This window comes from Pseudophryne corroboree, chromosome 8, assembly GCF_028390025.1.
Source record: "Pseudophryne corroboree isolate aPseCor3 chromosome 8, aPseCor3.hap2, whole genome shotgun sequence".
Classification (NCBI taxonomy): Eukaryota; Metazoa; Chordata; class Amphibia; order Anura; family Myobatrachidae; genus Pseudophryne; species Pseudophryne corroboree.
Window position 1 is genome coordinate 158,110,850 of NC_086451.1, and position 25,354 is coordinate 158,136,203.

The window sequence follows — 25,354 nt, forward strand, 5'->3', positions numbered from 1 at the left end:
TGAACATAGGCCAGGGCCTCAGCCGTTCCTTGCCACTCCGTGTGGTAAATGGCATATTGGCAAGTTTACGCTTCTCCTCCGACAATTTTATTTTAGGTTTTGGAGTCCTTTTTTTTTCTGATATTTGGTGTTTTGGATTTGACATGCTCTGTACTATGACATTGGGCATCGGCCTTGGCAGACGACGTTGCTGGCATTTCATCGTCTCGGCCATGACTAGTGGCAGCAGCTTCAGCACGAGGTGGAAGTGGATCTTGATCTTTCCCTAATTTTGGAACCTCAACTTTTTTGTTCTCCATATTTTATAGGCAGAACTAAAAGGCACCTCAGGTAAACAATGGAGATGGATGGATTGGATACTAGTATACAATTATGGACGGACTGCCACGGTTAGGTGGTATAAAAAAACCACGGTTAGGTGGTATATAATACAATTATGGATGGACGGACTGCCTGCCGAGTGCCGACACAGAGGTAGCCACAGCCGCGAACTACCGCACTGTACACTGGTTGATAAAGAGATAGTAGTATACTCGTAACAACTAGTATGACGACGGTATAAAGAATGAAAAAAAAACCACGGTTAGGTGGTATATATTATAATACAATTATGGTTGGACGGACTGCCTGCCGAGTGCCGACACAGAGGTAGCCACAGCCGTGAACTACCGCACTGTACACTGGTTGATAAAGAGATAGTAGTATACTCGTAACAACTAGTATGACGACGGTATAAAGAATGAAAAAAAAACCACGGTTAGGTGGTATATATTATAATACAATTATGGATGGACGGACTGCCTGCCGAGTGCCGACACAGAGGTAGCCACAGCCGTGAACTACCGCACTGTACACTGGTTGATAAAGAGATAGTAGTATACTCGTAACAACTAGTATGACGACGGTATAAAGAATGAAAAAAAAACCACGGTTAGGTGGTATATAATACAATTATGGTTGGACGGACTGCCTGCCGAGTGCCGACACAGAGGTAGCCACAGCCGTGAACTACCGCACTGTACACTGGTTGATAAAGAGATAGTAGTATACTCGTAACAACTAGTATGACGACGGTATAAAGAATGAAAAAAAAACCACGGTTAGGTGGTATATAATACAATTATGGTTGGACGGACTGCCTGCCGAGTGCCGACACAGAGGTAGCCACAGCCGTGAACTACCGCACTGTACACTGGTTGATAAAGAGATAGTAGTATACTCGTAACAACTAGTATGACGACGGTATAAAGAATGAAAAAAAAACCACGGTTAGGTGGTATATATTATAATACAATTATGGTTGGACGGACTGCCTGCCGAGTGCCGACACAGAGGTAGCCACAGCCGTGAACTACCGCACTGTACACTGGTTGATAAAGAGATAGTAGTATACTCGTAACAACTAGTATGACGACGGTATAAAGAATGAAAAAAAAACCACGGTTAGGTGGTATATATTATAATACAATTATGGATGGACGGACTGCCTGCCGAGTGCCGACACAGAGGTAGCCACAGCCGTGAACTACCGCACTGTACACTGGTTGATAAAGAGATAGTAGTATACTCGTAACAACTAGTATGACGACGGTATAAAGAATGAAAAAAAAACCACGGTTAGGTGGTATATAATACAATTATGGTTGGACGGACTGCCTGCCGAGTGCCGACACAGAGGTAGCCACAGCCGTGAACTACCGCACTGTACACTGGTTGATAAAGAGATAGTAGTATACTCGTAACAACTAGTATGACGACGGTATAAAGAATGAAAAAAAAACCACGGTTAGGTGGTATATATTATAATACAATTATGGATGGACGGACTGCCTGCCGAGTGCCGACACAGAGGTAGCCACAGCCGTGAACTACCGCACTGTACTGTGTCTGCTGCTAATATAGACTGGTTGATAAAGAGATAGTATACAATACTACTAATATACTGGTGGTCAGGCACTGGTCACCACTAGTCACACTGGCAGTGGCACTCCTGCAGCAAAAGTGTGCACTGTTTAATTTTAATATAATATTATTTATCATGTACTCCTGGCTCCTGCTATAACAACCTGCAGTGCTCCCCAGTCTCCCCCACAATTATAAGCTTTATATACAATACATTGATGTGCAGCACACTGGGCTGAGCAGTGCACACAGACTGAGTCACTGTGTGACTGTGTATCGTTTTTTTCAGGCAGAGAACGGATATATTAAATAAAACAAACAACTGCACTGTCTCTGGTGGTCACTGGTCACTGTGGTCGTCAGTCACTAAACTCTGTCTGCACTCTCTTCTAATCTACAGTATCACAGCAATCTCTCTCTCTCTCTCTCTTCTAAATCTAATCTAAATGGAGAGGACGCCAGCCACGTCCTCTCCCTATCAATCTCAATGCACGTGTGAAAATGGCGGCGACGCGCGGCTCCTTATATAGAATCCGAGTCTCGCGAGAATCCGACAGCGTCATGATGACGTTCGGGCGCGCTCGGGTTAACCGAGCAAGGCGGGAAGATCCGAGTCGCTCGGACCCGTGAAAAAAAAAGTGAAGTTCGTGCGGGTTCGGATTCAAAGAAACCGAACCCGCTCATCTCTAATATATATATATATATATATATATATATATAAAGTCCCTTATCGGCCGGCACTCAGACGGTATAATACAACAGGCCCCGGTGCCATAGTCCACGCAAACATAGAGATCCAAAGGGGAACAATGAAAGGCACTCGAGAGGACAAAATACTCAGACAAATAAGAGGTCCTGTGTCAACGTTTCGGAGCTTACGCCCCTTTATCAAGACATACAATAAGACAACAAACTTACCCACCATAAATAGCAGAAGATCCCGGTCTCACCGTCCCGCCGCGAGTCGCCCAGCCGGAAGACACCCCGTGAGACGCACTTCCTGCTCGCTGCTGCCCACGGTCGTCACCGCAACCAAGTGGCTTGCGTTCCACAGAGAAGGCGCATGCTGAAAGCATCATCCCTGGTGCTGTGCAGGCGGAACAGGAGATCTGGAATACAATAAAACATAACCTAAATACCATATTAAAAACATATACAGATAAATACATATGTATACGTAAAGCAACGCTGAAAATAGATGAAACAGCATGTTGTAACAGAAACAGAACGTACATTATTAGAATATATCACTGCATCACTCCATCACTTTCAAGAACCCAGAGCAGGAGGTCTGTTAGTAGCGCTTAATTTAAGGGAAAAAGGAGAACATCCTAACGGTACTACTAAGACAGATCTAACTCACATCAAACTATTCCAGTTGATCTTATCATTAAGACCATCGCGGGCCATAGTCTTGAGCCGGAAAATCCACCTAGACTCGGCCAATAATAGCAACTTCTGACGGTCACCCCCCCTCAGGGACAATGGAACATGATCAATCATGAAATGTCGCAATGAGGATAACGAATGTCCCTTTTCCTTAAAATGGCGTGCCACAGGTTGATCCAGATTTTTTCCGGACAGATGGATGGCAGAGCGATGTAACGCCATCCTATCCCTAAAAGGCCTAGTTGTCTGACCAACATAATATAGGCCACAAGGGCAGCAAATCACATAAACCACGAAATTAGATCTACATGTCAACACATGACGAATGTCATAGAATTTGTCTGTATGGGGATGTCGAAATCTCTTACAAGGGATCATGTATTTGCACGTAGTGCAATTGCTACATTTAACATAAATATTGGGTCCAATAGTTTTACCCATACCCGAAATGTCAGATTTAACAAGCCTATCCTTGAGGCTCCGACCTCGTTTGAAAGCAGCCATAGGTCTAATGTTACTAAAACATGCAAATTCATCCTGTGGGTTTGGCAGAATTTGAGAATCTAATGCTGGAAGTTAATGGCATGGATTCATCTATTAAATTCACTTATGCTTGCAGTTCTGAGGTTATGCATTTCTTGGATGTAGCGGTTAGAATCAATAATAGTATAATTGGCACTGACATCTATTTTAAGGATGTTGAGCGGAACACCTTCCTGAAGGCAGACAGTCACCACCCGGTGGCATTAAAACAGGGTTTGCCTCTCTCCCAAATGATGCGCATTGCAAGAGTAGTAAGTGACCCAATGATGATCTCTTCCAGGTTAGATAACCTTATTGTTAAGTTTATTGCACGAGGGTATGACTCTAAACTATTGCGCATGCAGAAGGATAAGGTATTGAGCATGCCCCGATCTCAGCTATTACAACCTACGATGCGACAGAGAGAGAACACTATCCCTTGGGTCAGTACCTACACAGTAGCAAGTCCTATTATTAAACGGGCTACACAAGCTCTTTGGCCTATTATTAAGACAGATAGGGATCTTGCATGTTTTAGTAACATTAGACCTATGGCTGCTTTCAAACGAGGTCGGAGCCTCAAGGATAGGCTTGTTAAATCTGACATTTCGGGTATGGGTAAAACTATTGGACCCAATATTTATGTTAAACCCCCTGGGTGCTACAGCTGTAGCAATTGCACTACGTGCAAATACATGATCCCTTGTAAGAGATTTCGACATCCCCATACAGACAAATTCTATGACATTCGTCATGTGTTGACATGTAGATCTAATTTCGTGGTTTATGTGATTTGCTGCCCTTGTGGCCTATATTATGTTGGTCAGACAACTAGGCCTTTTAGGGATAGGATGGCGTTACATCGCTCTGCCATCCATCTGTCCGGAAAAAATCTGGATCAACCTGTGGCACGCCATTTTAAGGAAAAGGGACATTCGTTATCCTCATTGCGACATTTCATGATTGATCATGTTCCATTGTCCCTGAGGGGGGGTGACCGTCAGAAGTTGCTATTATTGGCCGAGTCTAGGTGGATTTTCCGGCTCAAGACTATGGCCCCCGATGGTCTTAATGATAAGATCAACTGGAATAGTTTGATGTGAGTTAGATCTGTCTTAGTAGTACCGTTAGGATGTTCTCCTTTTTCCCTTAAATTAAGCGCTACTAACAGACCTCCTGCTCTGGGTTCTTGAAAGTGATGGAGTGATGCAGTGATATATTCTAATAATGTACGTTCTGTTTCTGTTACAACATGCTGTTTCATCTATTTTCAGCGTTGCTTTACGTATACATATGTATTTATCTGTATATGTTTTTAATATGGTATTTAGGTTATGTTTTATTGTATTCCAGATCTCTTGTTCCGCCTGCACAGCACCAGGGATGATGCTTTCAGCATGCACCTTCTCTGTGGAACGCAAGCCACTTGGTTGCGGTGACGACCGTGGGCAGCAGCGAGCAGGAAGTGCGTCTCGCGGGGTGACTTCCGGCTGGGCGGCTCGCGGCGGGACGGTGAGACCGGGATCCTCTGCTATTTATGGTGGGTGAGTTTGTTGTCTTATTGTATGTCTTGATAAAGGGGCGTAAGCTCCGAAACGTTGACACAGGACCTCTTATTTGTCTGAGTATTTTGTCCTCTCGAGTGCCTTTCATTGTTCCCCTTTGGATCTCTCTCTCTCTATATATATATATATATGTATATATATATATATATATATATATATATATATATATTCAACAGATACAGGTGCACTGGTAAATCGAGTCCACAGGACACCAGTCCGGGCTCAAGCACAGGTATGCTTAAATACTGCAGGAAATCTCTCCTTAAATAACTCCGAACTCCAAGAGTAAAATCTTTCTAAAAACAAGGATGAAGAGAGATTGTGCTTACAGTGCAGATCAATTTTTATTCAGTAAAACAGCATCACAGGACACGTCAGACAATGATGGTAAGACTCGTACTCTGATCACCCACACTGTGGCCTGGTTACTACATGGTAGAATGTACTCCACAAGGCTAATGCTGCATACCGCCGCCCGCTACCCGGGACCATACACTGTGCCTCCAGCTGCGGATTACTCGTTGGGGCGTGGCCTGCAGGACGCTCTATTCTCCATTTGAATTGTTCATTCCGACTGGTCCCATGTAGTAACCAGCCCACAGTGTGGGTGATCAGGGTACGAGTCTTACCATCATTGTCTGACCTGTCCTGTGATACTGTTTTACTTAATAAAAGTTGATCTGCACTATGAGCGCAATCTCTCTTCATACTTGTTTTTAGAAATTATATATATATATATATATATATATATATATATTTACAGAGTCCTGCACTAGTGTACAGTGTCCATCTCTTCTCACAAATGTAATTTTTCCGCTTATAGTACTATATTTTTCACCTGCCATTGCAGGACACACCCCTGAGCAGAGGTGAAAGCATGGCGGTGCGGGCCGTTAAGAGATTGGTACTCGGTACGCCGTACCGCCCGTCCCGCAGCTGCTGTGAACGCTTTTTGTATTAAAGTACCCATGTCATAACAGGATGCTGGTTGGCTGAGAATGGCTGTCTCTCAGCCAACCAGCGGTATGTTACCATGATAACGGCCGCTAATGAGGCGGGGAAGCAGCGCTGTTCCTGGCTTTGTCTGTCCTACATGCTCAGCGTGCTGTCTCATTCCCCTGCTGCATGTGCTACTAGCTCCCCTGGTGTGATGCTTCCGGCTCCGGAGCTCTGGGGATTTGTCTGCGGGGATGGTGCTGCTGCTGCTTCTCAGGGTGCATGGCCAGTGTTGAAGGTGAGTGCCCGCACCTGGTCCCACTCTCCCCTCTGTGGCCCCACTCTCCCCTTGTGGACTCACTCTCCCCACTGTGTCCCCCACTCTTCCCCCTGTGGCCTCCCTCCACACTGTGTCCCCTATTCTCCCCACTGTGGCTTTACTTTCCCTACTGTGTCCCCTACTCTCCCCACTGTGTCCCTTACTCTTCCCTCTGTGGCCTCACTCTCCCACCTGTGTCCCCTAATCTACCCTCTGTGGCCTCACTCTCCCACCTGTGTCCCCTACTCTCCCTTCTGTGGTCCCACTGTCCTCACGGTGTCCCCTACTCTCCCCTCTGTGGTCCCACTCTCCCCACTGTGTCCCCTACTCTCCCCTCTGTGGCTTCACTTTCCCCACTGTGTCCCCTACTCTCCCCCCTGTGGTCCCACTCTCCCCACTGTGTCCCCTACTCTCCCCTCTGTGGTGCCACTCTCCCCACTGTGTCCCCTACTCTCCTCTCTGTGGCTTCACTTTCCCCACTGTGTCCCCTACTCTCCCCCCTGTTTACTTCACTCTCCCCCCTGTTTCCCCCATTTCCCCCCCTGTGGTCTCACTCTTCCCCCTGTGTCCCCCACTCTGCTCCCTGTGTCCCCCACTCTCCCTACTATGTCCCCTACTCTACCCTCTGTGGCCCCACTCTGCTCCGTGTCCACCACTCTTACCCGTGTGTCCCCTACTCTTCCTCCTGTGTCCCCTACTCTACCCCGTGTCCCCTACTCTCCCCACTGTGGCCTCACTCTCCCCCCTTATGTTCACACACCCCAGTTTTCCGTGGTCACGCCCCTTGCGCGCACACTATACCACCAAGAGTTGTTTCTGTTTGCATCACTGCCTGAGTGGCAATTAATACGACCAAAGGTGGAGCTAAGCATGGTACACCCTCAACAGCGCACTGTGCAAAGCATTCTGGTACAACCTGAAATCTCCCTGAAACAAGTTTTCAAAAGTAGGCAAGTATGGTGTGTGTATGTATGTGTGTGTTTGTATATATGTATATATGTATGTATGTGTGTATCTGTGTGCAGGGCCGTAACTAGAGCTGCACAGAGTGTGTGTGGGCAGAGAGTTCACATCCATAGGCTTGCACGGATCTCCTGCAGCTCAGGGGCCCAAGAGGCCGTGGTAACCCCATGGCCCTGCATGTAAAGTATGGGAGGGCGCAAATTTATATTTTACAGGAGGGCGCCGAACACCCTAGCACTGGCCCTGATCTGCACATTAATGCAATCTTTCTTCTGAAGAATGATGACAATTATAGTCACCTAGTGAAAAACTCCTAAAAAGTGGAGTGGCTGGGAACACTAGCTTAAGTATTGCTTAGATTTGCTGTAAATTATATTCTTCCACTGGCAAGAGAAAATCACTAGATGTGAATTTCAACATCCTTATCTGCTAGCTATACCGGGGCAGTAATTAGGCTGCCCCCAACTCAGCACCAACTTTGTAGATCAATGGCTATCAAATTTTCAGTGTGACTATTTTTTTGCTATTAGAAAGCTACTGGATGATGGTTTTCCTGTCACTCTATAGAGATTTCTCTGTAGAAATCTAATGTGGCATGTAGCAAGCAGACAGTCGTTTCCTATTTTGTGATACATTTGCATTCCCCATTAATTTTCATTTCTCTATCGTCCTAGTGGATGCTGGGGTTCCTGAAAGGACCATGGGGAATAGCGGCTCCGCAGGAGACAGGGCACAAAAAGTAAAGCTTTAGGATCAGGTGGTGTGCACTGGCTCCTCCCCCTATGACCCTCCTCCAAGCCTCAGTTAGATTTTTGTGCCCGGCCGAGAAGGGTGCAATCTAGGTGGCTCTCCTAAAGAGCTGCTTAGAAAAGTTTAGCTTAGGTTTTTTATTTTACAGTGAGTCCTGCTGGCAACAGGATCACTGCAACGAGGGACTTAGGGGAGAAGAAGTGAACTCACCTGCGTGCAGGATGGATTGGCTTCTTTGGCTACTGGACATTAGCTCCAGAGGGACGATCACAGGTACAGCCTGGATGGTCACCGGAGCCTCGCCGCCGGCCCCCTTGCAGATGCTGAAACGAGAAGAGGTCCAGAATCGGCGGCAGAAGACTCCTCAGTCTTCTTAAGGTAGCGCACAGCACTGCAGCTGTGCGCCATTTCCTCTCAGCACACTTCACACGGCAGTCACTGAGGGTGCAGGGCGCTGGGAGGGGGGCGCCCTGGGAGGCAATGAAAACCTATTTTTGGCAAAAAATACCTCACATATAGCCTCCGGGGGCTATATGGAGATATTTAACCCCTGCCAGAATCCGTTAAAGAGCGGGAGACGAGGCCGCCGAAAAAGGGGCGGGGCCTATCTCCTCAGCACACAGCGCCATTTTCCCTCACAGAAAGGCTGGAGGGAAGGCTCCCAGGCTCTCCCCTGCACTGCACTACAGAAACAGGGTTAAAACAGAGAGGGGGGGCACTAATTTGGCGTTAGAAATATATAAAAAAGATGCTATAAGGGAAAACACTTATATAAGGTTGTCCCTATATAATTATAGCGTTTTTGGTGTGTGCTGGCAAACTCTCCCTCTGTCTCTCCAAAGGGCTAGTGGGTTCTGTCCTCTATCAGAGCATTCCCTGTGTGTGTGCTGTGTGTCGGTACGTGTGTGTCGACATGTATGAGGACGATGTTGGTGAGGAGGCGGAGCAATTGCCTGTAATGGTGATGTCACTCTCTAGGGAGTCGACACCGGAATGGATGGCTTATTTAGGGAATTACGTGATAATGTCAACACGCTGTAAGGTCGGTTGACGACATGAGACGGCCGACAAACAATTAGTACCGGTCCAGACGTCTCAAAAACACCGTCAGGGGTTTTAAAAACGCCCGTTTACTTTAGTCGGTCGACACAGACACGGACACTGAATCCAGTGTCGACGGTGAATAAACAAACGTATTCCTTATTAGGGCCACACGTTAAGGGCAATGAAGGAGGTGTTACATATTTCTGATACTACAAGTACTACAAAGGAGGGTATTATGTGGGATGTGAAAAAACTACCGTAGTTTTTCCTGAATCAGATAAATTAAATGAAGTGTGTGATGATGCGTGGGTTCCCCCCGATAGAAAATTATTGGCGGTATACCCTTTCCCGCCAGAAGTTAGGGCGCGTTGGGAAACACCCCTTAGGGTGGATATGGCGCTCACACGCTTATCAAAACAAGTGGCGGTACCGTCTATAGATAGGGCCGTCCTCAAGGAGCCAGCTGACAGGAGGCTGGAAAATATCATAAAAAGTATATACACACATACTGGTGTTATACTGCGACCAGCGATCGCCTCAGCCTGGATGTGCAGAGCTGGGGTGGCTTGGTCGGATTCCCTGACTAAAAATATCGATACCCTTGACAGGGACAGTATTTTATTGACTATAGAGCATTTAAGATTCCAAACGGCACAAAGGTGTATTGCCGTATAAAGGAAGAGGAGTTATTTGGGGTCGGTCCATCGGACCTGGTGGCCACGGCAACTGCTGGAAAATCCACCGTTTTTACCCTAAGTCACATCTCTGCAGAAAAAGACACCGTCTTTTCAGCCTCAGTCCTTTCGTCCCTATAAGAGTCATATCTGCCCAGGGATAGAGGAAAGGGAAGAAGACTGCAGCAGGCAGCCCATTCCCAGGAACAGAAGCATTCCACCGCTTCTGACAAGCTCTCAGCATGACGCTGAGACCGTACAGGACCCCTGGATCCTACAAGTAGTATCCCAGGGGTACAGATTGGAATGTCGAGACGTTTCCCCTTCGCAGGCTCCTGAAGTCTGCTTTACCAAGGTCTCCCTCCGACAAGGAGGCAGTATGGGAAACAATTCACAAGCTGTATTCCCAGCAGGTAATAATTAAATTACCCCTCCTACAACAAAAAAAGGGGTATTATTCCACACTATATTGTGGTACTGAAGCCAGAAGGCTAGGTGAGACCTATTCTAAATCAAAAAAAAAAAAATTTGAACACTTACAAAGGTTCAAATCAAGATGGAGTCACTCAGAACAGTGATAACGAACCAGGAAGAAGGGGACTATATGGTGTCCCGAGACATCAGGGATGCTTACCTCCATGTCCCAAATTTGCCCTTCTCACTAAGGGTACCTCAGGTTCGTGGTACAGAACTGTCACTATCAGTTTCAGACGCTGCCGTTTGGATTGTCCACGGCACCCCGGGTCTTTACCAAGGTAATGGCCGAAATGATGATTCTTCTTCGAAGAAAAGGCGTCTTAATTATCCCTTACTTGGACGATCTCCTGATAAGGGCAAAGTCCAGGGAACAGTTGGAGGTCGGAGTAGCACTATCTCGGATACTGCTACAACAGCACGGGTGGATTCTAAATATTCCAAAATCGCAGCTGATCCCGACGACAAGTCTCCTGTGCTTAGGGATGATTCTGGACACAGTCCAGAAAAAGGTTTTTCTCCCGGAAGAGAAAGCCAGGGAGTTATCCGAGCTAGTCAGGAACCTCCTAAAATCAGTGCATCATTGCACAAGGGTCCTTGTAAAAATGGTGACTTCCTACGAAGCAATTCCATTCGGCAGATTTCACGCAAGAACTTTTCAGTGGGATCTGCTGGACAAATGGTCCGGATCGCATCTTCAGATGCATCAGCGGATAACCCTATATCCAAGGACAAGGGTGTCTCTCCTGTGGTGGTTACAGAGTGCTCATCTTCTAGAGGGCCGCAGATTCGGCATTCAGGATTGGATGCTGGTGACCACGGAGGCCAGCCCGAGAGGCTGGGGAGCAGTCACACAAGGAAAAAAAAAAAAAAAAAAATTTCCAGGGAGTGTGATCAAGTCTGGAGACTTTTCTCCTCATAAATATACTGGAGCTAAGGCTAAATTTATAATGCTCTAAGCTTAGCAAGACCTCTGCTTCAAGGTCAGCCGGTATTGATCCAGTGGGAAAAACATCACGGCAGTCGCCCACGTAAATAGACAGGGCGGCACAAGAAGCAGGAGGGCAATGGCAAAAACTGCAAGGACTTTTCGCTGGGCGGAAAATCATGTGATAGCACTGTCAGCAGTGTTTCATTCCGGGAATGGAAACTGGGAAGCAGACTTCCTCAGCAGGCACGACCTCCACCCGGCAGAGTGGAAACTTCATCGGGAAGTTTTCCACATGATTGTAAACCGTTGGGAAATACCAAAGGTGGACATGATGGCGTCCCGTCTGAACAAAAAACGGGACAGGTATTGCGCCAGGTTAAGAGACCCTCAGGCAATAGCTGTGGACGTTCTGGTAACACCGTGGGTGTACCAGTCGGTGTATGTGTTCCATCCTCTGCTTATCATACCTAAGGTACTGAGAATTATAAGACGTAGAGGAGTAAGAACTATACTCATGGCTCCGGATTGGCCAAGAAGGACTTGGTACCCGGAACTTCAAGAGATGCTCACAGAGGACTTATGGCCTCTGCCGCTAAGAAGGGACTTGTTTCAGCAAGTACCATGTCTGTTCCAAGACTTACCGCAGCTGCGTTTGACGGCATGGCGGTGGAACGCCGGATCCTAAGGGAAAAAGGCATTCCGGAAGAGGTCATTCCTACCCTGGTCAAAGCCAGAAAGGAAGTGACCGCACAACATTATCACCACATGTGGAAAAAAATATGTTGCGTGGTGCGAGGCCAGAAAGGCCCCACGAAGAAATTTCAACTCGGTCGATTCCTGCATTTCCTGCAAACAGGAGTGTCTATGGGCCTCAAATTGGGGTCCATTAAGGTTCAAATTTCGGCCCTGTCGATTTTTCTTCCAGAAAGAATTGGCTTCAGTTCCTGAAGTCCAGAAGTTTGTCAAGGGAGTATTGCATATACAACCCCCTTTTGTGCCTCCAGTGGCACTGTGGGATCTCAACGTAGTTCTGGGATTCCTCAAATCACATTGGTTTAAAACCAGTCAAATCTGTGGATTTGAAGCATCTCACATGAAAAGTGATCATGCTCTTGGACCTGGCCTGGACCAGGCGAGTGTCAAATTGGTGGTTTTTTTCTCAAAAAAGCCCATATCTGTTTGTCCATTTGGACAGGGCAGAGCTGCGGACTCGTCCCCAGTTCTCTCCCTAAGGTGGTGTCAGTGTTTCACCTGAACCAGCTTATTGTGGTGCCTTGCACCTACTAGGGACTTGGAGGACTCCAAGTTGCTAGATGTTGTCAGGGCCCTGAAAATATAGGTTCCAGGACGGCTGGAGTCAGGAAAACTGACTTGCTGTTATCCTGTATGCACCCAACAAACTGGGTGCTCTTGCTTCTAAGCAGACTATTGCTAGTTGGATGTGTAATACAATTCAGCTTGCACATTTGTGGCAGGCCTGCCACAGCCAAAATATGTAAATGCCCATTCCACAAGGAAGGTGGGCTCATCTTGGGCGGCTGCCCGAGGGGTCTCGGCTTTACAACTTTGCCGAGCGGCTATTTAGTCAGGGGCAAACACGTTTGTAAAATCCTACAAATTTGATACCCTGGCTAAGGAGGACCTGGAGTTCTCTCATTCGGTGCTGCAGAGTCATCCGCACTCTCCCGCCCGTTTGGGAGCTTTGGTATAATCCCCATGGTCCTTTCAGGAACCCCAGCATCCACTAGGACGATAGAGAAAATAAGAATTTACTTACCGATAATTCTATTTCTCGGAGTCCGTAGTGGATGCTGGGCGCCCATCCCAAGTGCGGATTATCTGCAATACTTGTACATAGTTACAAAAATCGGGTTATTATTGTTGTGAGCCATCTTTTCAGAGGCTCCGCTGTTATCATACTGTTAACTGGGTTCAGATCACAGGTTGTACAGTGTGATTGGTGTGGCTGGTATGAGTCTTACCCGGGATTCAAAATCCTTCCTTATTGTGTACGCTCGTCCGGGCACAGTATCCTAACTGAGGCTTGGAGGAGGGTCATAGGGGGAGGAGCCAGTGCACACCACCTGATCCTAAAGCTTTACTTTTTGTGCCCTGTCTCCTGCGGAGCCGCTATTCCCCATGGTCCTTTCAGGAACCCCAGCATCCACTACGGACTCCGAGAAATAGAATTATCGGTAAGTAAATTCTTATTATTACACTAACTGAACATTCAGGGGCTGATGAAGATCTGAGCGTATCTGGTGTCTTTTTGCACTGTGCATACACATCTCAACTTTGCGACTGAAGGTGGTGTAGTGAGAGGAGTGTCAAAGAAACAGTGGGATATGTAGAGTTGGCCAGAAACAAAAATAAGCCTATTTTAAGATATATCTTTTACACCAAGGATAGGGCTGGTAAGTATGCCCTGATGACAATGACGGATAACATGTATAGAACTCTGCATTTAGTGATATTTACATTAGTTCTGTGCACACAATGCGGGAACCAGGGGCTCCGAGAGGGGTGCAGGTACTGGTCACTTGCGCCCAGGCCTGGTGGAGCTGCTGTGGGGCACAAATGTCCCCCTTAGCAGCGAGCATCACCAGTGCATAGTTTTTTCCATTCTTTTTTTTCGGAGATGATGTGGCCATACACGCCAGATTTTTCCACACTCCCCTCAGTACCCAGTCCCCATGGCTGTCTCAATGGCCCTGGCAGGAACTTGCGTTCATCTCTGCATCAGCCATATGGGCAAAGAGTATAGGTCAAAAACGGGTACAAAGAGATATTTATGTAACCCCCTTTTTCTGTATGCAGCGGATACTATCCCTGCAGAATGCTAAGCCTATATGTACCTCCACCCAAGCTATAAGAGTTCTATGGGGTTTGCTTGGGAAAGCCCCCTAGCTACCAATGTAGTACTGTGTTTTCCTTTAGGGTTATACTTTTTCTCAATGGGTCACTTACCATACACTGGTGTTTGTTTTCAGGAAACTACAGCGATCCCAGGGAATAAAGGTCCACCTTCCGGTAAGTATAGGTAACATTTAATAGCAAATATTATGTAATTAACAGTCTTAATGTCATAGCAATCACCCTCTAGCCCTTAGTACCCACCTATACATAGTACCTTGCATGCAATTATACAAAAATTACCTTGGTACCGGAAAAAAAAACCCCAACAAATTTACCAATACAGAATGTACATGTACTTTAACCTTGAATACCCCGGTATTTCAGTATTTGGTTTAACTGCAGTAGGTAAGTTGTTGGGCACAAAAGTTTTGCATTGGTTGTAATCCTCCGCTAATAGTGAAATCCTTGTTCAATGCTCTCATGGGATGTTAGATGACATCTGGATAGCCTCTAAGTACCTGACACTTATTAAACCTGCTGTGGTGAGGTGCTCCAAATAGGGATCGTCTTCTAGCGTAAACTGTCACTCTGTAAGCATTAGATGGTGTTGAAGTCCTTACGTTACTCTCTGGAGTCCAAGTATATAGAGAAAGAGAAGACAAAAGAATTCCTTTTTGGGAGCACTCTTATTTAAAAATAATAATAAATCAAAACAGTATATAATGAATTATGTAATAATGGATCATCTAAAACGTAACATTTATTCTGTTCCTTTAAAATATCGACCTGTACGGTCAAAAAGATTTAAAATCTCTATCTTAATTCAAAAGAAGAGATAGAAAGGTGAAATATAGATTAAGGTTGTGAGAGTGAGCAACATTAGTTGCTCCACCAGTGTTTTAGGTGAAAATACGAGTATTTTCTATCTCTTCTTTTGAATTAAGATAGAGATTTTAAATCTTTTTGGCCGTACAGGTCGATATTTTAAAGGAACAGAATAAATGTTACGTTTTAGATGATCCATCATTACATAATTCATTATATACTGTTTTGATTTATTATTATTTTGAAATAAGAGTGCTCCCAAAAAGGAATTCTTTTGTCTTCTCTTTCTCTATATACTTGTAGTCAATCTACAAAAGTTTTTTGGGAGCACCACCAATAATAAAGTGCTGTCTAAAGGTTTAGATATTAGCATTATCTATATTAGTTATTGATTGATTTATTTATATTTATATATATATGTGTGGCTTTATAGTGCACTGCTAGTGCGGAACTGACAATTTGTACTGCAAACGTTACTCTCTGGAGTGTCTGCAGGATTTATATGCTTCAACAGACTCCATGCACACCCATACTAGTAAAGTCTTGGCTTTTGGTGGTCATTCCGAGTTGTTCGCTCGCAAGCTGCTTTTAGCAGCTTTGCACACGCTAAGCCGCCGCCTACTGGGAGTGAATCTTAGCTTATCAAAATTGCGAACTAAAGATTCTCAAAATTGCGATTAGACACTTCTTAGCAGTTTCTAAGTAGCTCCAGACTTACTCGGCATCTGCGATCAGTTCAGTGCTTGTCGTTCCTGGTTTGACGTCACAAACACACCCAGCGTTCGCCCAGACACTCCTCCGTTTCTTCAGCCACTCCCGCGTTTTTCCCAGAAACGGTAGCGTTTTTTCCCACACGCCCATAAAACGACCAGTTTCCGCCCAGAAACACCCACTTCCTGTCAATCACACTCCGATCACCAGAACGAAGAAAATACCTCGTAATGCCGTGAGTAAAATACCTAACTTCTTAGCAAATTTACTTGGCGCAGTCGCAGTGCGGACATTGCGCATGCGCACTAAGCGGAAAATCGCTGCGATGCGAAAAAATTTACAGAGCGAACAACTCGGAATGACCACCTTTATACGTAATGTGCAGATAGAACAGGCACTCCCCTCTCTATCCTGCATGTATTTCTATTCTGCACACCGGTAATACAGGGTCTCTGCTCACCTGTCCTGTTAGCCTCCATTTTATTAGGGTAGGTGCGTATACCTATCACCTCTCCTGAGTCAAAATTGCAGGCAGTTCCCCACGTACAGTTCAACTAATGTGGGACATGATACATTAAGTACTTATGCGGTATCATTACGGTACTTATCATAGAGCCGTACTGCCGCAGCTACTCTTTTTACATACTATCCATCCTTATATAATAGTGGTAGAATTTGCTATAATGGCTGTCTCAGCTAATAATATATCACTGTGTAATACTGTGAAGCTTAAGGGGTGTAACTCTGGCGCACTCCCCCGGCCCCTGGGGCAGGCGGTTATTACTCTTGTAGAACTGAGTAGGAAGATGCAAAACAGAATTCAGCCAAACTGGGCTAAGGGGACTGGTTACGATCCATTTACTGACGCAGTCTCTAGCCACCTCTCTCAGGCAGGGCAACCCAGATTATTAGTAGCTGAATGGGGTTAACTCAAGCAGGGGACTCTGTGAGCTAAAGGCAGTACTAGTCTCTTCTGCGCCACCCACTGCTGTGCTTATAGGCTGGGACACTCCTCCCTCAGGCCGTTCCTATTATCTCCTCACAGCCACCTTTGGATCCCAAAAGCAGTGCTGCACGCCAGCTCCGGCCAGACGCTGACATCGGTAAACACTTACTCCGATCCCTGCAGTATCACTGCATAGCGCTGCCTCTCTTCAGTCACCAGCCCTCACTCACTCCTCACTGCCTGTCACCTGCTTGCCTCCAGAGGACCCCAAGTCTAGAGATGAGCGCCTGAAATTTTTCGGGTTTTGTGTTTTGGTTTTGGGTTCGGTTCCGCGGCCGTGTTTTGGGTTCGAACGCGTTTTGGCAAAACCTCACCGAATTTTTTTTGTCGGATTCGGGTGTGTTTTGGATTCGGGTGTTTTTTTCAAAAAACACTAAAAAACAGCTTAAATCATAGAATTTGGGGGTCATTTTGATCCCAAAGTATTATTAACCTCAAAAACCATAATTTACACTCATTTTCAGTCTATTCTGAATACCTCACACCTCACAATATTATTTTTAGTCCTAAAATTTGCACCGAGGTCGCTGTGTGAGTAAGATAAGCGACCCTAGTGGCCGACACAAACACCGGGCCCATCTAGGAGTGGCACTGCAGTGTCACGCAGGATGTCCCTTCCAAAAAACCCTCCCCAAACAGCACATGACGCAAAGAAAAAAAGAGGCGCAATGAGGTAGCTGTGTGAGTAAGATTAGCGACCCTAGTGGCCGACACAAACACCGGGCCCATCTAGGAGTGGCACTGCAGTGTCACGCAGGATGGCCCTTCCAAAAAACCCTCCCCAAACAGCACATGACGCAAAGAAAAAAAGAGGCGCAATGAGGTAGCTGTGTGAGTAAGATTAGCGACCCTAGTGGCCGACACAAACACCGGGCCCATCTAGGAGTGGCACTGCAGTGTCACGCAGGATGTCCCTTCCAAAAAACCCTCCCCAAACAGCACATGACGCAAAGAAAAAAAGAGGCGCAATGAGGTAGCTGTGTGAGTAAGATTAGCGACCCTAGTGGCCCACACAAACACCGGGCCCATCTAGGAGTGGCACTGCAGTGTCACGCAGGATGTCCCTTCCAAAAAACCCTCCCCAAACAGCACATGACGCAAAGAAAAAAAGAGGCGCAATGAGGTAGCTGACTGTGTGAGTAAGATTAGCGACCCTAGTGGCCGACACAAACACCGGGCCCATCTAGGAGTGGCACTGCAGTGTCACGCAGGATGTCCCTTCCAAAAAACCCTCCCCAATCAGCACATGATGCAAAGAAAAAGAAAAGAAAAAAGAGGTGCAAGATGGAATTGTCCTTGGGCCCTCCCACCCACCCTTATGTTGTATAAACAAAACAGGACATGCACACTTTAACCAACCCATCATTTCAGTGACAGGGTCTGCCACACGACTGTGACTGATATGACGGGTTGGTTTGGACCCCCCCCAAAAAAGAAGCAATTAATCTCTCCTTGCACAAACTGGCTCTACAGAGGCAAGATGTCCACCTCATCTTCACCCTCCGATATATCACCGTGTACATCCCCCTCCTCACAGATTATCAATTCGTCCCCACTGGAATCCACCATCTCAGCTCCCTGTGTACTTTGTGGAGGCAATTGCTGCTGGTCAATGTCTCCGCGGAGGAATTGATTATAATTCATTTTAATGAACATCATCTTCTCCACATTTTCTGGATGTAACCTCGTACGCCGATTGCTGACAAGGTGAGCGGCGGCACTAAACACTCTTTCGGAGTACACACTTGTGGGAGGGCAACTTAGGTAGAATAAAGCCAGTTTGTGCAAGGGCCTCCAAATTGCCTCTTTTTCCTGCCAGTATAAGTACGGACTGTGTGACGTGCCTACTTGGATGCGGTCACTCATATAATCCTCCACCATTCTATCAATGTTGAGAGAATCATATGCAGTGACAGTAGACGACATGTCCGTAATCGTTGTCAGGTCCTTCAGTCCGGACCAGATGTCAGCATCAGCAGTCGCTCCAGACTGCCCTGCATCACCGCCAGCGGGTGGGCTCGGAATTCTGAGCCTTTTCCTCGCACCCCCAGTTGCGGGAGAATGTGAAGGAGGAGATGTTGACAGGTCGCGTTCCGCTTGACTTGACAATTTTGTCACCAGCAGGTCTTTCAACCCCAGCAGACCTGTGTCTGCCGGAAAGAGAGATCCAAGGTAGGCTTTAAATCTAGGATCGAGCACGGTGGCCAAAATGTAGTGCTCTGATTTCAACAGATTGACCACCCGCGAATCCTTGTTAAGCGAATTAAGGGCTGCATCCACAAGTCCCACATGCCTAGCGGAATCGCTCCCTTTTAGCTCCTTCTTCAATGCCTCCAGCTTCTTCTGCAAAAGCCTGATGAGGGGAATGACCTGACTCAGGCTGGCAGTGTCTGAACTGACTTCACGTGTGGCAAGTTCAAAGGGCATCAGAACCTTGCACAACGTTGAAATCATTCTCCACTGCACTTGAGACAGGTGCATTCCACCTACTATATCGTGCTCAATTGTATAGGCTTGAATGGCCTTTTGCTGCTCCTCCAACCTCTGAAGCATATAGAGGGTTGAATTCCACCTCGTTACCACTTCTTGCTTCAGATGATGGCAGGGCAGGTTCAGTAGTTTTTGGTGGTGCTCCAGTCTTCTGTACGTGGTGCCTGTACGCCGAAAGTGTCCCGCAATTTTTCTGGCCACCGACAGCATCTCTTGCACGCCCCTGTCGTTTTTTAAAAAATTCTGCACCACCAAATTCAAGGTATGTGCAAAACATGGGACGTGCTGGAATTTGCCCATATTTAATGCACACACAATATTGCTGGCGTTGTCCGATGCCACAAATCCACAGGAGAGTCCAATTGGGGTAAGCCATTCCGCGATGATCTTCCTCAGTTGCCGTAAGAGGTTTTCAGCTGTGTGCGTATTCTGGAAAGCGGTGATACAAAGCGTAGCCTGCCTAGGAAAGAGTTGGCGTTTGCGAGATGCTGCTACTGGTGCCGCCGCTGCTGTTCTTGCGGCGGGAGTCCATACATCTACCCAGTGGGCTGTCACAGTCATATAGTCCTGACCCTGCCCTGCTCCACTTGTCCACATGTCCGTGGTTAAGTGGACATTGGGTACAACTGCATTTTTTAGGACACTGGTGAGTCTTTTTCAGACGTCCGTGTACATTCTCGGTATCGCCTGCCTAGAGAAGTGGAACCTAGATGGTATTTGGTAACGGGGGCACACTGCCTCAATAAATTGTCTAGTTCCCTGTGAACTAACGGCGGATACCGGACGCACGTCTAACACCAACATAGTTGTCAAGGACTCAGTTATCCGCTTTGCAGTAGGATGACTGCTGTGATATTTCATCTTCCTCGCAAAGGACTGTTGAACAGTCAATTGCTTACTGGAAGTAGTACAAGTGGGCTTACGACTTCCCCTCTGGGATGACCATCGACTCCCAGCGGCAACAACAGCAGCGCCAGCAGCAGTAGGCGTTACACGCAAGGATGCATCGGAGGAATCCCAGGCAGGAGAGGACTCGTCAGAATTGCCAGTGACATGGCCTGCAGGACTATTGGCATTCCTGGGGAAGGAGGAAATTGACACTGAGGGAGTTGGTGGGGTGGTTTGCGTGAGCTTGGTTACAAGAGGAAGGGATTTACTGGTCAGTGGACTGCTTCCGCTGTCACCCAAAGTTTTTGAACTTGTCACTGACTTATTATGAATGCGCTGCAGGTGACGTATAAGGGAGGATGTTCCGAGGTGGTTAACGTCCTTACCCCTACTTATTACAGCTTGACAAAGGGAACACACGGCTTGACACCTGTTGTCCGCATTTCTGGTGAAATACCTCCACACCGAAGAGCTGATTTTTTTGGTATTTTCACCTGGCATGTCAACGGCCATATTCCTCCCACGGACAACAGGTGTCTCCCCGGGTGCCTGACTTAAACAAACCACCTCACCATCAGAATCCTCCTGGTCAATTTCCTCCCCAGCGCCAGCAACACCCATATCCTCCTCATCCTGGTGTACTTCAACACTGACATCTTCAATCTGACTATCAGGAACTGGACTGCGGGTGCTGCTTCCAGCACTTGCAGGGGGCGTGCAAATGGTGGAAGGCGCATGCTCTTCACGTCCAGTGTTGGGAAGGTCAGGCATCGCAACCGACACAATTGGACTCTCCTTGTGGATTTGGGATTTCGAAGAATGCACAGTTCTTTGCTGTGCTGCTTTTGCCAGCTTGAGTCTTTTCATTTTTCTAGCGAGAGGCTGAGTGCTTCCATCCTCATGTGAAGCTGAACCACTAGCCATGAACATAGGCCAGGGCCTCAGCCGCTCCTTGCCACTCCGTGTGGTAAATGGCATATTGGCAAGTTTACGCTTCTCCTCCGACAATTTTATTTTAGGTTTTGGAGTCCTTTTTTTACTGATATTTGGTGTTTTGGATTTGACATGCTCTGTACTATGACATTGGGCATCGGCCTTGGCAGACGACGTTGCTGGCATTTCATCGTCTCGGCCATGACTAGTGGCAGCAGCTTCAGCACGAGGTGGAAGTGGATCTTGATCTTTCCCTAATTTTGGAACCTCAACATTTTTGTTCTCCATATTTTAATAGGCACAACTAAAAGGCACCTCAGGTAAACAATGGAGATGGATGGATTGGATACTAGTATACAATTATGGACGGGCTGCCGAGTGCCGACACAGAGGTAGCCACAGCCGTGAACTACCGCACTGTACTGTGTCTGCTGCTAATATATAGACTGGTTGATAAAGAGATAGTATACTCGTAACTAGTATGTATGTATAAAGAAAGAAAAAAAAACCACGGTTAGGTGGTATATACAATTATGGACGGGCTGCCGAGTGCCGACACAGAGGTAGCCACAGCCGTGAACTACCGCACTGTACTGTGTCTGCTGCTAATATATAGACTGGTTGATAAAGAGATAGTATACTCGTAACTAGTATGTATGTATAAAGAAAGAAAAAAAAACCACGGTTAGGTGGTATATACAATTATGGACGGGCTGCCGAGTGCCGACACAGAGGTAGCCACAGCCGTGAACTACCGCACTGTACTGTGTCTGCTGCTAATATATAGACTGGTTGATAAAGAGATAGTATACTCGTAACTAGTATGTATGTATAAAGAAAGAAAAAAAAACCACGGTTAGGTGGTATATACAATTATGGACGGGCTGCCGAGTGCCGACACAGAGGTAGCCACAGCCGTGAACTACCGCACTGTACTGTGTCTGCTGCTAATATATAGACTGGTTGATAAAGAGCTAGTATACTCGTAACTAGTATGTATGTATAAAGAAAGAAAAAAAAACCACGGTTAGGTGGTATGTACAATTATGGACGGGCTGCCGAGTGCCGACACAGAGGTAGCCACAGCCGTGAACTACCGCACTGTACTGTGTCTGCTGCTAATATATAGACTGGTTGATAAAGAGATAGTATACTCGTAACTAGTATGTATGTATAAAGAAAGAAAAAAAAACCACGGTTAGGTGGTATATACAATTATGGACGGGCTGCCGAGTGCCGACACAGAGGTAGCCACAGCCGTGAACTACCGCACTGTACTGTGTCTGCTGCTAATATATAGACTGGTTGATAAAGAGATAGTATACTCGTAACTAGTATGTATGTATAAAGAAAGAAAAAAAAACCACGGTTAGGTGGTATATACAATTATGGACGGGCTGCCGAGTGCCGACACAGAGGTAGCCACAGCCGTGAACTACCGCACTGTACTGTGTCTGCTGCTAATATATAGACTGGTTGATAAAGAGATAGTATACTCGTAACTAGTATGTATGTATAAAGAAAGAAAAAAAAACCACGGTTAGGTGGTATATACAATTATGGACGGGCTGCCGAGTGCCGACACAGAGGTAGCCACAGCCGTGAACTACCGCACTGTACTGTGTCTGCTACTAATATATAGACTGGTTGATAAAGAGATAGTATACTCGTAACTAGTATGTATGTATAAAGAAAGAAAAAAAAACCACGGTTAGGTGGTATATACAATTATGGACGGGCTGCCGAGTGCCGACACAGAGGTAGCCACAGCCGTGAACTACCGCACTGTACTGTGTCTGCTGCTAATATATAGACTGGTTGATAAAGAGATAGTATACTCGTAACTAGTATGTATGTATAAAGAAAGAAAAAAAAACCACGGTTAGGTGGTATATACAATTATGGACGGGCTGCCGAGTGCCGACACAGAGGTAGCCACAGCCGTGAACTACCGCACTGTACTGTGTCTGCTGCTAATATATAGACTGGTTGATAAAGAGATAGTATACTCGTAACTAGTATGTATGTATAAAGAAAGAAAAAAAAACCATGGTTAGGTGGTATATACAATTATGGACGGGCTGCCGAGTGCCGACACAGAGGTAGCCACAGCCGTGAACTACCGCACTGTACTGTGTCTGCTGCTAATATATAGACTGGTTGATAAAGAGATAGTATACTCGTAACTAGTATGTATGTATAAAGAAAGAAAAAAAAACCACGGTTAGGTGGTATATACAATTATGGACGGGCTGCCGAGTGCCGACACAGAGGTAGCCACAGCCGTGAACTACCGCACTGTACTGTGTCTGCTGCTAATATATAGACTGGTTGATAAAGAGATAGTATACTCGTAACTAGTATGTATGTATAAAGAAAGAAAAAAAAACCACGGTTAGGTGGTATATACAATTATGGACGGGCTGCCGAGTGCCGACACAGAGGTAGCCACAGCCGTGAACTACCGCACTGTACTGTGTCTGCTGCTAATATAGACTGGTTGATAAAGAGATAGTATACTACTAATATTATATATACTGGTGGTCAGGTCACTGGTCACTAGTCACACTGGCAGTGGCACTCCTGCAGCAAAAGTGTGCACACTGTTTAATTTTAATATAATATTATGTACTCCTGGCTCCTGCTATAACCTATAACTGGCACTGCAGTAGTGCTCCCCAGTCTCCCCCACAATTATAAGCTGTGTGAGCTGAGCAGTCAGACAGATATATAATATATATAGATGATGCAGCACACTGGCCTGAGCCTGAGCAGTGCACACAGATATGGTATGTGACTGACTGAGTCACTGTGTGTATCGCTTTTTTCAGGCAGAGAACGGATATATTAAATAAACTGCACTGTGTGTCTGGTGGTCACTCACTATATAATATATTATGTACTCCTGGCTCCTGCTATAACCTATAACTGGCACTGCAGTAGTGCTCCCCAGTCTCCCCCACAATTATAAGCTGTGTGAGCTGAGCAGTCAGACAGATATATATAATATTATATATAGATAATAGATGATGCAGCACACTGGCCTGAGCCTGAGCAGTGCACACAGATATGGTATGTGACTGAGTCACTGTGTGCTGTGTATCGCTTTTTTCAGGCAGAGAACGGATTATAAATAAAACTGGTGGTCACTGGTCACTATCAGCAAAACTCTGCACTGTACTGAGTACTCCTAATGCTCCCCAAAATTAGTAAATCAAGTGTCTCTCTAATCTATTCTAAACGGAGAGGACGCCAGCCACGTCCTCTCCCTATCAATCTCAATGCACGTGTGAAAATGGCGGCGACGCGCGGCTCCTTATATAGAATCCGAGTCTCGCGATAGAATCCGAGCCTCGCGAGAATCCGACAGCGTCATGATGACGTTCGGGCGCGCTCGGGTTAACCGAGCAAGGCGGGAAGATCCGAGTCGCTCGGACCCGTGAAAAAAAACATGAAGTTCTGGCGGGTTCGGATTCAGAGAAACCGAACCCGCTCATCTCTACCCAAGTCGGTTCACCAACCTCCGTCACCACGCCGCTGCCACCTCCAACCAGTGGCGATCAATCCGGTCCCGTAGACACTGGCACCAGACACCTTCACTCCCCCAGTCTCTGCACCTTGCCTCACTCCAGCTGCTGCGGCACCAACTGCTCCCTCCAACTGCCGCCTTCCTCCCTGCTCGCAGGGGCCCCTCACTCCTTTCTCTTGGTCCTTCCAGACCTTTCTCCCCGGGTCCACCAATCATGTCAGCGGGCATCCCCTCGTGCTAGGCATGCGTAGGCACCACCAACTACAAGTACACTTCATGTAATTTAATATATTAATTATATACAGTATATACAATATCTAATTAATAAAACAATCAATCTCTATTGTACATATAAACTATTATTGGTATTACATTTATTTTACCAGTGTCTTAGCTGTGGCAAACGCTGGAGCAATGACTAGAGAGACAGTGCCCTTAGCTGTTGTAAATGCTGCAGCAATAACACAAGAGCACTGAATTTTAATGTGCTTTGCTGCACGTCACTAATGCTTTGTCTCCAGGAACTGCACTTTTGGAAATACCAAGCTGGATTTGAAATGGATTCAAGAGGAGTTTGTTAAGCTTGGAAAAAGAGTAGCTACAGTATTGTGCTTTTAGGCATGTAGATGATTGTGCTTATGTGGTGA

The 25,354-nt window shown here is 46.3% G+C and overlaps 1 protein-coding gene across 3 annotated transcripts in view; it reads right to left on the reverse strand.

Annotated features, from left to right (window-relative positions):
- The window catches only part of LOC134948772 (Krueppel-like factor 5), a 368,226-nt gene extending 343,391 nt beyond the window's left edge, over window positions 1-24,835 (reverse strand). For 2 of the 3 annotated variants that reach the window (XR_010183011.1, XM_063936991.1), the window contains exon 1: window positions 24,700-24,833. The gene's annotated coding sequence lies outside the window, so the exon portion shown is untranslated. Of the gene's footprint in view, window positions 1-24,699 lie in introns of all 3 variants that reach the window. The other variant, XM_063936992.1, reaches the window with a different exon arrangement.
- Window positions 24,836-25,354: the final 519 nt, after the last annotated feature.